Source organism: Crocodylus porosus, unplaced genomic scaffold (assembly GCF_001723895.1).
Source record: "Crocodylus porosus isolate Cpor-Errol unplaced genomic scaffold, CroPor_comp1, whole genome shotgun sequence".
NCBI classification, from domain to species: Eukaryota; Metazoa; Chordata; order Crocodylia; family Crocodylidae; genus Crocodylus; species Crocodylus porosus.
The window spans coordinates 223,788,276-223,800,327 of NW_017728886.1; the positions used below are offsets into that span (position 1 = coordinate 223,788,276).

General features: G+C 44.4%; 1 protein-coding gene across 1 annotated transcript in view; it reads left to right on the forward strand.

Annotated features, from left to right (window-relative positions):
- The window catches only part of LOC109320034 (carbonic anhydrase 13-like), a 52,824-nt gene that overhangs the window by 36,214 nt on the left and 4,558 nt on the right, over positions 1-12,052 (forward strand). Inside the window, exon 8 of the transcript XR_002103705.1 lies at positions 579-711. The gene's annotated coding sequence lies outside the window, so the exon portion shown is untranslated. The remainder of the gene's footprint in view (positions 1-578; positions 712-12,052) is intronic.

Here is a 12,052-nt window from a genome sequence, read left to right on the forward strand (position 1 = left end):
GGTCATTTGACCCCAGTACTCTTTCCTGCCATGGCAGGGGGTCGGACTAGATGATCTGCTCAGGTCCCTTCCGACCCTAGAAACTATGAAAAGACAGGCGACCTGTCTTTATGCTTATATTGCAAAAAAAGCAGAATAGGCAGAATTCAGCACCCTCATCAGTGGTGGGGGCTAGACTAAGCCAGAACCTGCTAATATGTTGTATGAGCACCTTTCTGGGGTTTCTACCCACTCCCCCTCCAAGTTTTATGTTTTCATTTAAAATGGTTCTTGTGCCTGTATTTGCAAAGAACTCTTACACACGTGATGTATTGCAGGGCAATCTTCTTAACTGCTGTAAAATAGGAACAATAGATCTGGCTCAGGTCTTATTTACACTGGTTCTACAATAGCAACAACTTACTAGTTTCAATTAAACTATTCCTAATTTTCACTGGCATACCTGATATCAGAATCAGGACTAACTGCTCTAAGAAATGTTAACTATCCTAATTAATTTCAAAGAGGTATTTAAAGAAGAAACCTAGAAAGAAGGGTATCAGAGTCAACACTAACAATTTCTCTGTTGATTGTTCTAGTTGTCTGGATGTGTGATTTTGTGTGTGAACACAATACCACGAATTCTCCCAAAGCCATCATCCATTCAGCAATCTGCCCAATAAAGAGGCCCAGTACTGAATTGGAAGGAACCGTAACTACTCCAGTCATTAGGTAAGTTGCTGAGAGCAGAACTGTCGCGCATTTGAGAAATTTAGTGATGTGGCACTTCCAGTATGTTTGCTTTACTGAATTTGATGCAGGAAATACCAGGAAATACTGTCCTTTTCAGTTAGGTGATCACAGTTATCTCTTCTGTCCTTTGTTTCGCTGGTAATAAGTAATAATCACTGCCTCAAGTAGATAAATGACCTTCTGGAGCAAACCACAGGCCTGGGATGCAACCACAGAAACTGGAAGCAAGATAATGGACAGTGAAATTCTGTTTAAAATTCTAGTGAAGTGAGCAGATGCTTGATAAATTCTGAGCTTCCAAGTGTTTGGGATTTTTTAAAGCATTTATAGTATATATTGCTACAATAGGGGCAATTATGGCCTGGTAGCCTTGTGATTCAGCACGCCTCTGCATTCAGTACACTAAGACAAACTGGAGATTTCTCTCCATATTTTTACAATGTAATATATTTGCAGTGTATGTACTGAAGCACTTATATGCTGAAGTATGGCCTATGGAAGGTTCTTCCTATCAATAATGCACCTGATGGATTGGGTTACATGGAACACATTTGTCCTTGAATAGTTAAGAGCTATGAACGTTTGAAACTGGAATGTTTGTTAGACTCCTGGTGAAATTCTAACCCTGTTGGAATCAGTGGCGGTTTTACCAGTGACTTCAGTAGGATCAGGATTTCATTCTTTGGTCAGTGACATGTGAGTATTGAAGCCCACAGCCAATATTCTGGAAACCTTTACACTACAGTCATCATGGAGCAATCCAGCTTTTATGACCATTTAATTACCAGGTATTTCACAAACCAGTACACTACAGGAACTAGGAGCCAATACAGCTTTGCAAAGCAACAATTTAATTGCAGGGTGGGGACACACATGATATCAGGGCAGAGCAGCACTTCAATATGTACACTGTACATATTGATATTGCATAAAAAAAACCACAGGAGTCTCATGATAATGCCTTGGTGTTCTCTGTTCACTGATGACGTCTCATGAAAATGTGTTTGCTCTGATGGCCCCTATTCCAGGGATATCTCTAACATGATGAAACCATTCCCTAGAGGTTGAAATGTCATCTGTATTAAGCCTCTGTTAACCTGGTTGGTGTTTAAAACCCCCTCCAAAATCTTATTTGTGCATTTCATTTATAGAGCAATTTATAGTAATAAGAAAATGCTTCAACTTCTCTCTATTAAAACAGAGATGGCCCATTGTCCTCTTTCTAACATAGAGATGTTACTGTTGAATTATGTCCTGTCTAGTATTATCTGTACACATGGACTGGATTTGGTCTGTCTGTAATGATTTTAAGGCTTCATTCAATGCTCTTTTGCAGTCAATGGTTGTCTTTCCATTACTTTAAATGGGTTTTTAATTCAGTCATTTGAGTGCCAAGCAAGTGCTTCTGAACTAATTAATAATACTTAGCATTGTTAAACTGCTATGTATTTATACAATTTAATTTTATGCTAAATTAATTCTGAAATGTAATTAATTGAAACCTGTCATCTACACAGAAAAGAAAGACAGCTTTTTCTTTTAGAAGAAAAAATATGGACAAACCCAAAAGGCACCAAAATGAAATACATTGCTAACACTAAAAAGGATTTATTTCTACTTACAGTTACGTTGCTGTAAAATGAGAGCTATAACTATCATTTCAATGAAATCTGCTGTAGATTTACATTTGTGGAGCTGGGACAATTTGGCCTGTAGTGATGATGGTATTGGAGTGTAATCCATGAGCATAGAGAAAGGAAGAGGATCTTAAAGAAGACACTATAATGAAATTAATTTGTTGGTAAGGCACTGATACGACACTCAGAAGAGCCAGGTTTAATTCCTGGACTTTAGCTCTTACTTACGGTGTAAAAGTGTGCACAAGGGCAGTTACTGAAAAGCAGCTGGCACTCAGGCTCCACAACATATTACATTTATGCCCCAACCAACACATTAATTGTGGCATAAATAGAAAGGGTGCTAATTTCAATCTTCTTTAAAAATCCGTTTATGACTGAATATGTGTCCAGGGTCAACAAGTGAACATGTGTCCATGAGCGACAGCTGATTGTCAGTCCCGAGGCCCAGACTGCACCTGGATGTGGAATGGCCCTGGGACTACAATCCTCTGCTAGTTAGCCCAGGCCCAAGATTGGTGGTAGTAGGGGAGCCAAAGGGATTTCCCTACTCAGGTCTTTAAAAAAATTACTTGGCAGTGGCTCCCAGTGTAGGGAGCTGAAGGGATTTCTACTACCAGGGACTCTAAATCCTGTACCAGGCAGCTCTGATCCCCCATGCATAACCAGACCTGCTGTGCATGAGATTTTGATAATCAGAGCAGCTGCCATGACAGCCCAGTTGAACTGGACTTGTGAGGGTCCAAGGCTGGAAATCAGATGGCAGAAAGTCAAGCAAATTTGTGGCACCAAGGTTGGGGCCAACATTTAGCTGATTATTAGCTGCAGTTCCCAGACAGCTCTGGGCTTCAAAATAGACCCAGAACAGTCTGGCTGGGGCCAACAATCAGCTGACTATTGGCCTCACATGTGGGGCTGCAGCATCCAGCTTTGAAATTGCCGGTGTCAGACACACCTGGGCTCCCTCTGCACTGGCAAATAGTAATGGCATGATTGGGGCCTGAACCCTGATCCCAGAATTGCACCTCCTACTATGCACGTGCCACATGGCAGAAGGAGGGATTACTGGGACTGGGAAACAAATTCCATTGCACCATTAAAGGAATATGGGCTAGGGGCCTCAGTAAATTCCTTGCCTTGTTTTCCTTGTGGTAACTTACTTGTATGTTCATGCTCTAAGTCGCAATAGTGTTGAAGGGATATGTTCATAAACAGTTATGAGTATGCACCCTGGTTTTCTCTGTTTAAAAATCACAAGTTCTCCGATTAAAAAAAAACCCACATTCTGTGTTTTTCCACAATTAAAATGAAACTCCACTTATAGGTATCAGTTGAACACAATGTTTTATTGATATATTTACAATTTTAAAGCAGTTTGGAAGACTATCAGTGCCTCAATCACTATAATAAAATAAATTCTAAATACCTATACACTTTGGCATTTGATTTTGGGTTTTTTATCATGGAAAAGCAGAGCTTCCTCTGCCCCATGTGCTCACCAAGATGCAGTTCTAGCTGCAGCTGTCTTCCCACTGCTTTGTGGCACTGAGCAGCCCTGATATCCTGGTGCCCTGCCCATGCTATTGCCTCTCACTCCCAAGCCATGGTCCCCCCAGCCCTGCCAGTGCCCCTCACTCCTGACGCATAGCCCCTTGGCCCTACTGGTGCCCCTTACTCCAAACCCACAGGTCCCCCCAACACTGCCAGTGCCCCTCACTCCTCACGCACAGCCCCCTTGGTCCTGCAAGTGCCCTTCGCTCCTGACCCATAGCCCCCAGCCCTGCAGGTGCCCCTCACTCCTAACCCATAGCCCCCAGCCCTACTGGGGCCCCACCCACAGCCTCCTAGGCCCTGCAAGTGCCCCCCACTCCTCTCCCATGGCCCCTCTCAGCCCTAGTGTTGCCCCTCACTCCCAACCCACAGCCCCCTGGCCCTGCTGGTGCCCCTTACTCCTCATCCATAGCCCTCTGGCCCTCCCAGCCCTGCCAGAGGGGGCCCCCAGCTGCCAGAGCTATGGGACCAGCGACCCAGGTCCACAGCCCTCTGCCCTGCTCTGTCCCCCAGCAGTGCCTGAGCCCCGGCTGCTGCCCAGCGGAGGCACCGAGTGCTGCAACCTGAGCGGAGCATGGAACCGAGCTCCCCTTCCCCCATGGACTGCGCGGCTGGAGCAGAGCCCATGAGATGGGGTAGATGCAGGTTGGTGGCTGCAGGCTCAGAGTTCCCTCCTCTGATGCCCCTTTCGCCCTGCCCCGCGGTGCCTCCATGGTCAGCAAGTGGGACCTGGTGCAGCAGGTCAGAGTGGGGCAGGAAGGCTTGGTGCTGCTGCTGGGAGCTTCATGCCACCATGGTGAGGTGCTCCTTTCCCACTTGGCAGCAGCAGGGGGGCCAACCCTGCTCAACTCCCTCTCTCCCTTTTTCACTATGGGGGTCTCAATTCCTACTACTATGCAAGGAGCTACAGGAGCTGCTCTCCATACTGCTTGGCTGTCATGTGCTTGTGTGTGTGCACATGCACGTGGCACCCCCTGCCTGATTGCCCTTCTCCCACTCCCCCCAACCCTTTGCAGGCTGGAACTCTGACAGCCTGCAAGGGGAAACCTGCTGTTTCCCGCATTTTTCTCCTTCTCATTTTTCTCCTTAAAAAGAGAAAAATCCACATTTTACCATATTTTCCCATGCCAAATGGAAAACCTAAATCCCTGATTATAAGATATTCAGACATTGGGGAAAAGGAGACAATGTAAGTTTGTGGAGAGATGCCTTTTGTTATGATGTATGTCAAACTAGATAAATATATTGGGCCTTCTGAGCTTAAAAATATTAATTTATAATAGATTTTTAAAGAAGATTGAAAAAATTTCCTTTGAAAGGGAGCATGTGGGGTAGGAAGCAGCCAGTGGGATCATCTACATGAGACACTATGTCACTGTAGCAACAAGCCACAGGACATAGTGTCGGCAGACATGAACTGTAATGCCAATGCTACTGCGCAGTAGGGTCAGAAACAACCCATGCACTGCCAAAACTGTCGGGGGCACTTGTAAATGCACCAAGAGAGACTTACTGAGTGCCGGTTAGTTGTTCTGAGGATTAAAAATAAGAGCCGCTCTGGTTTTAGGAATGGAGGAAGCAGCTGAACTAGAATGCAACGCTCAATGCGGAGTGGGGGCCAGGAGCTCCCTGCTGCCGGAGCAGAGGGATATTGTCCCAGTCCAGGTTCCAACACCAGATCCTGCCTTGGTAGCAGGCAGCTCCCAAGGGCAGGAAGCAATTTCCCACCTCCTGCTGACTGGGAGCAAATTTGTTAACTGTGCTAACTTACTCAGTTAATTTGCTACCTGCATTTGCCTGCAGGTAGCAAATTAACTGGAGAGTAGACCAATTTACTGTATAGTAAGTGTCTGCACATGTAGACAGTGACACTTACTGCCCAGTAAATTGGCCTACTGCGCAATAAATCATCTCATGTAGTTCCATATGTTTAACGAGTAATAACAAAGCTGTGAATCTCAGTGTGGCTTCCACCACACATTGTAAAGAATAAGCCTGTATTGAATATATAAACTGGGGGAAAAATCCACCTCTGACTTGTATGATTCTATGAGCAATTGGAAGGTTGATGCAAACGTAGTAGTAATTCTATTACTCTACAGGAATAAATATACAGTAGGGGCTCTAGGCCTGTAACAGCATCGTGTCCCAGCAGGGATGCCCCTGAGCACATCCCACCTACCTACTCCTGTTTCAGTTCTCCAAACTTAGAAATATGGTAGTGAGACCACTTTGGGGTTGCTCATAGCAGTCCTTCCTGAGACCTCAGCCTCCATTGTTTTTGAGGGTGTCTGCTTGAGATGAATCAGGGGTGACCGGGATTCACTTAAGACCTGGGCTTTTAAAATTAGTTTCCTAAATCTATCTTCCGGCGTTTAAGCATAAGTGGCCAAATTTCCATAAAAGAGCTGAGTGCCACAAATCTTATTGTCAATGGGAGCTGCAGATACTCAGCACTTCTGGAAGCAAGTTTTTTCTGTTTAGATGGCTATTGATAGATATATAAATCTAACCCTTGGTACCCCAGTTTGAGAATGGTAGCCTTAGTGCTCTGACCAATGGTAAAGTCTGTGCTTTGAAACAAAGAGATGCAAATGTTGGATCGATGCTATGTGTGGCACATCTCCAGTCAGAGAAGAAAGAATAATATGTTCTATATAATATAGTTGTGCCATTTCTTCCAATATAAATTATGTTGCTTTAGCAGGTAGGCCCAGTCTGTTGTTGTAGCATGGAACTGGGACTCCAGAGATAATTCTAGAATGAGCTTTTCAGTGTAGAAGTGTCTGGTATTGCAGCTGGCTGAGCCAGCATCTGTTCTCCCATCTCCTTTTATAAATCAGATATGTCCAGATGAAGTAAAATGTCACTTGAGGAAAGAAATATGTATGTAGCAAATGCTTGGAGGTTTGACAAGCACAAAGGGATGAGAGAATAGGTCAGCAATGTTCATAGCAGAAAAACTAGGAGGCTAGACAGGGTACAATGAGAGAAATAGGAAACAATTTTGAACAGGCTGGCAAGCTGTTCCTTCATAATAAATAGCTAAAGATATCTGGAGCCTTGCCCCCTGGCTTTTCTTTCCCTTAACCGAGTGAGAAGGGAAGCCAATTTCCCAGCTTACTCCTGGGCAATGTAATGAGAACAGACAGAACTCAGCGTTACCAGCCGGCAACCTTGTAAAGAACATAGGTAATGCTAACCATAAAGGGCTTCTTCAGGAGCAGGAAAATAACTGCCTCGGCTGTGACGGCATTCCAGTTCAACACTTTTGCTTCATAAAGAAAATATCATCTTTCTATAGAGTAATAGAACGTTCTTTACAGATCTGTTCCCATAGAAGAAGAGGCATAATTCAGCCTTATGTACCCCATCTACAATAAGTAGGAAATAAATGCTGGTTCCTGCCTGAGGGGGTGATGGAAGTCTACTTACTAAAATAACTGGAAGCAGAAAAAGAATATAGCCTGGCTTGGGCAGTAGAGCCATGTACTGATGTAGCTTCTATTAGGAGGGCTCCAATGGAACTTGATTGTTATGTAAAGCTGTAGTGACGATGCAGGGGAGGGACAGCAGGTACCAATACCGACATTCTCTCAAAGGAAGAGAGGATGCAAGGGGCCCCACTGGTGCAGTTGTAATTTATTTCTTCTCATGCACCAGTGAATTTGATCCAGTAAGTTTTTGGGAATAAAATCTAAATATTTCCAGCCAAAGGCCTAGAACAACAGTCTGTTTCCCAAGTAAGATTGTTTTCTTATGATCATGGCATACCATCTATGTTTTGATGGAAAAGTAAATGGAGAAATTCTGCAGTCCTTACCACTGGTTTTGTTTGTTTGTTTGTTTGTTTTGGGTTTTTTGCTAACATGTTGGCAGCAGATCATTTTGCCTTTCATATATTTTACTGGTTGGTGCTTTTTGGTGCACCAAAGTTCTAATGAAGATGGGGGTGCTTGTTGGACGAGTTGTTGGCATGTTGTTATTGCCACAGGATTCCTGTCCTTTTAGAGCTTGCACCTGCACCAGTTTAGTTGATAGACAGTGTCTTGAGTTGGGGTAGATTCGGCATCTAATTGTATAGTTATTTACATTGTATTATAACTTATTGTTTGAACACTACACATGCAATGCTAAAGTACTCACTTGGGACCAAATCATACTACTGGAAAAGGTTGCAGAACATGGAAAAGAACATTGAGTTAAGCAGAAAAAAAGCCATGCAATTGCAAGGCTCCAACCCCTTGGGCACTATGCAGTATTGTAAAAGTGAGCCAAGTGTCATAATGCCAAAACTATGCTGGAAATACTGTACGTGTTGAAAATATGGTCTGTGAAAAGGACATTTGCATGTTTCCAAGATTCCAGTGTATGTAGGATTGTGTATTTGAAAGGGCAAAAATTCTGTATAGGAAACTGGCTAATCTAAAGCTGATGATGTCAACACTAACCTAAGCCATAAAACCGGTGGGTGCAGTGGCCAAGGGCTTCAGCTTGGACTAGGTCCAGTTATGTAGTTACAATCAAAGGTTCCATAGCCCCTTTGCTTGGCAAAAATCCCATGTAGTAGAAACACTTGAGGCTGTATTTCAGACTGAATTCTGAGCTGTTACTTAAGGAAACATGCTTACTTTCCCCGCAATATCTGATTACCAAGACATCAGAGTAACAGCACCCTGCACCCCAACTCCTGCTGCCATGCCATTCTCTCTGCTGTTCCCAACAACCCCAGTAACTCGTTGATCATCCTCAAAATTCTTCTGCTCAAGTTGATTTGCATTTTTAGTAATATATGTCATTTCTCAGAGGAGAGGGTGAATGCTATTCAGTAAATTAATTTGGTTCTGAAATGCATGAAAGTAAGAGAAACACGGATTTTTCCCAAGTCAGTTCTTATGTTTCCACTGGGGGTGTGTATGCATGCATGTGTACATATATGTACTTATTTATATTTGTGGACATGTGTACAGTACAAACAGTAAGCAAACTAAATAAAAATGACATCTTGCCAGACTCTGAAAAGACGCATAAGATTCCAGCATCTTGACTGACTGATTTTCCCAGAGAATAATGCCTGTGAACAGCAGAGCTTTAAAAACAGAATAGGAAGTGAATATAATAAGCATAAAGAGGAGATCAGGTGCAGATAGCTTAGCAGGGATGAAAGTATTAATTTCAGTATATGGGAGCAGAAAATGCTGCTGCAGTTACTGATCTCCAAACGTCATTATTGTTTCTAAATTTTTTTTTAGCTTATGCACTGTCTGGACATCCTTGTGATGTGAGACCCAATCAGCAGGTTTAGACCCAAACCTTTGAGGTGCCTGATATCTTCAACTTTCACTGAATTTGATGGGAACAGAGGGCACTTTTCAGGACTAGACTGTGTGCACTGACAGTGTGGATAGCATTTTTAACACTTTGCTGAATGAGAACCTTATTCCTGTGCCAGATTTTGTGTTGTAACTGATAGTCATTAAAGAAAATAGTCATAGTATATTGTGTTGACACAAACTAAAACATGGAGATTTATTTGTCCAATATAATTATTCTTTTTATAAAACTGGCTAAAGGGGATGATCTAGTCAGCAATCTAAAAATAGAAGGAAAGCTGGGAGACAGTGACCATGAGCTGATCACTTTTACTATCCATCGCAAACCTGGCAAGTCAGTCAGCAATGCAGAAGTCCTTGACTTTAGGAAAGCTGACTTTGATAAGCTCAGGAGGCTTGTTGTCAAGGCCCTAAGGGACCATGACTCAGCGGGGAGAGGAGTCCAAGAGGAGTGATTGTTCTTTAAGGGAACAATCCTGAAAGCACAAGGGATGTCCATCCCATCTCAGAGCAAAGGTAGCAAAAGGACACAGCAACCGTCTTGGCTCAACAGGGAACTCGTGAACCTCCTACACCAAAAAAAGAGAGGCTTATAATGGATGGAAGGTAGGAATCACCGCAAAGGAGGAGTATTCTGCACTGGTCCGTACTGTAGGGAGCGAACCAGGAAAGCCAAGGCTGCAGCCAAACTCCACCTGGCTACATGTATCAAGGACAATAAAAAGTCCTTTTTCAGATATGTGGGGAGTCAGAGGAAAAGCAAGGGTAACATTGGACCCCTGCTAAACCAAATGGGACAACTGACAACCGACACCCAGGAAAAAGCCAACCTGCTTAATGGGTACTTTGCATCTGTTTTTCATCAACCCAAAGGGACCAACCTGCCTAGCATGATGTAGGACAACCAGGATGAGGGTGAATTTATACCCAGCATCAGTGTAGACCTTGTAAAGGAACACCCTGAGAAGCTGGACACCTTCAAATTAGCAGGTCCTGACAGATTGCACCCCAGAGTACTTAAGGAGCTGGTAGGAGTCATAGCCCAGCCACTGGCAAAGTTATTCAAAAGCTCCTGGTGCTCAGGTGAAGTACCTGAAGGTTGGAAGGCCATTATGGTGCCCATCTTAAAGAAGGGGAGGAAAGTAGATCTGGGGAACTACAGGCCAGTCAGCTTGACCTCAATCCCTGGAAAGACTCTGGAGAAAATTATCAAGGAAACCCTTCTAGATAAACTGGCTGAGGACAACATCTTGAGGGATAGCCAGCACAGGTTTGCTGCATGTAGGTCTTGCCTGACCAATCTCATCTCTTTCTATGACCAGATGACATATCATTTGTACAAGGGAGAAGAGATTGACGTCATATATCTGGACTTTAAAAAAGCCTTCGATCTGGTGTCCCACGACCTCCTCATAGAAACATTGGCCAACTGTGCCCTCAGCTACATTACAATCCAATGGCTGGGAAATTGGCTCCAAGGCCAGACCCAGAGAGTGGTAGTTGATGGAAGTGAATCATCATGGCATTCCATGACCAGTGATGTCCCCCAAGCCTCTGTTCTTGGACTTGTTTTCTTTAACATCTTTATTAACAATGTGGATACTGGTGTCAGAAGTGGACTGGCCAAGTTTGCCAATGACACTAAACTTTGGGGTACAGCGTCCACACCTAAGGATAGGCTGGTGATCCAGGCTAACCTGGATAGGCTTAAAAAGTGGGTGGATATAAACCTAATGACATTCAATACCAACAAATGCAAGATATTCCACCTTGGGGGGAAAAAACCCCGCAACACATTTATAGGTTCAGCAGTGCTATGCTCGCTAGCACCATGGCTGAAAGAGACTTGGGGGTCACAATCAACCACAAGATGAACATGAGCCATCTATGTGATGTCACAGCTGCTAAAGCAAGCCAAACTCTGACTTGCATCCATAGATGCTTCAAGTAAATCTCAGAATGTCATCCTCCCACTGTACTCGGCCTTGGTGAGGCCGCAGCTGGAGGACTGCATCCAATTCTAAGCTCCACAATTCAAGAAGGATGTGGAGAAGCTTGAGAGAGTCCAGAGGAGAGCCACGCGCATGATCAGAGGGCAAGAGAATAGGCCTTGTGAAGAGAGGCTGAGAGCCATGGGACTTTTTAGCCTGGAAAAGCACAGGCTCAGGAGTGACCTGGTGGCAGCATGTCATGGCGCAGGGCCCTGCAGGATGTCCATGATCTCCCCACGGCCCCCTTCCCATGCCAAGTTGGCCCCAAAGGGCACCCTCAATTCTCGCCTGCCATGTCTTTGATGGTAAATATATATTAGGGAAGCTGCCTTTAAGTCTTCTTGGGCACAGTCTTGCTATACTCTGACCCTGTGGGCTCCTGGACCCCTTGTGGGTCCTGTTCTGCAATGGGTGTTTTGGGGCACCTTAGCCTGATGGGCTATGCGTGGCTCTAACCACCCCTTTACCACACCCCAAGCCTCAAAGATGGCACTGACATTCGGTCTGGGCCTTGTTACAGTTTGGTCCCCTTGTCCTCCCTGGACCCTCCGTGGCCCTGTCTCACACTGTGCCCTCACTGGCACCAGGGTTGGTGCACCCCCCAAATGCTGCACCCTCTCTGGTGTTGGGGTCCCCACGCTGCTGTGGGTCCCCCATGAGGCCTCCTCCATCCCCTAATAGCCTCACCCAATCCAAAAGTGTAAAAAAATAAAAAAAACTGGGCTATATGAGCTATAACATAAATTCAAGTCACCCAGCAATAACACCATTCAAGCCACACCGGGGTGCTCCATCCCTCACCAATATC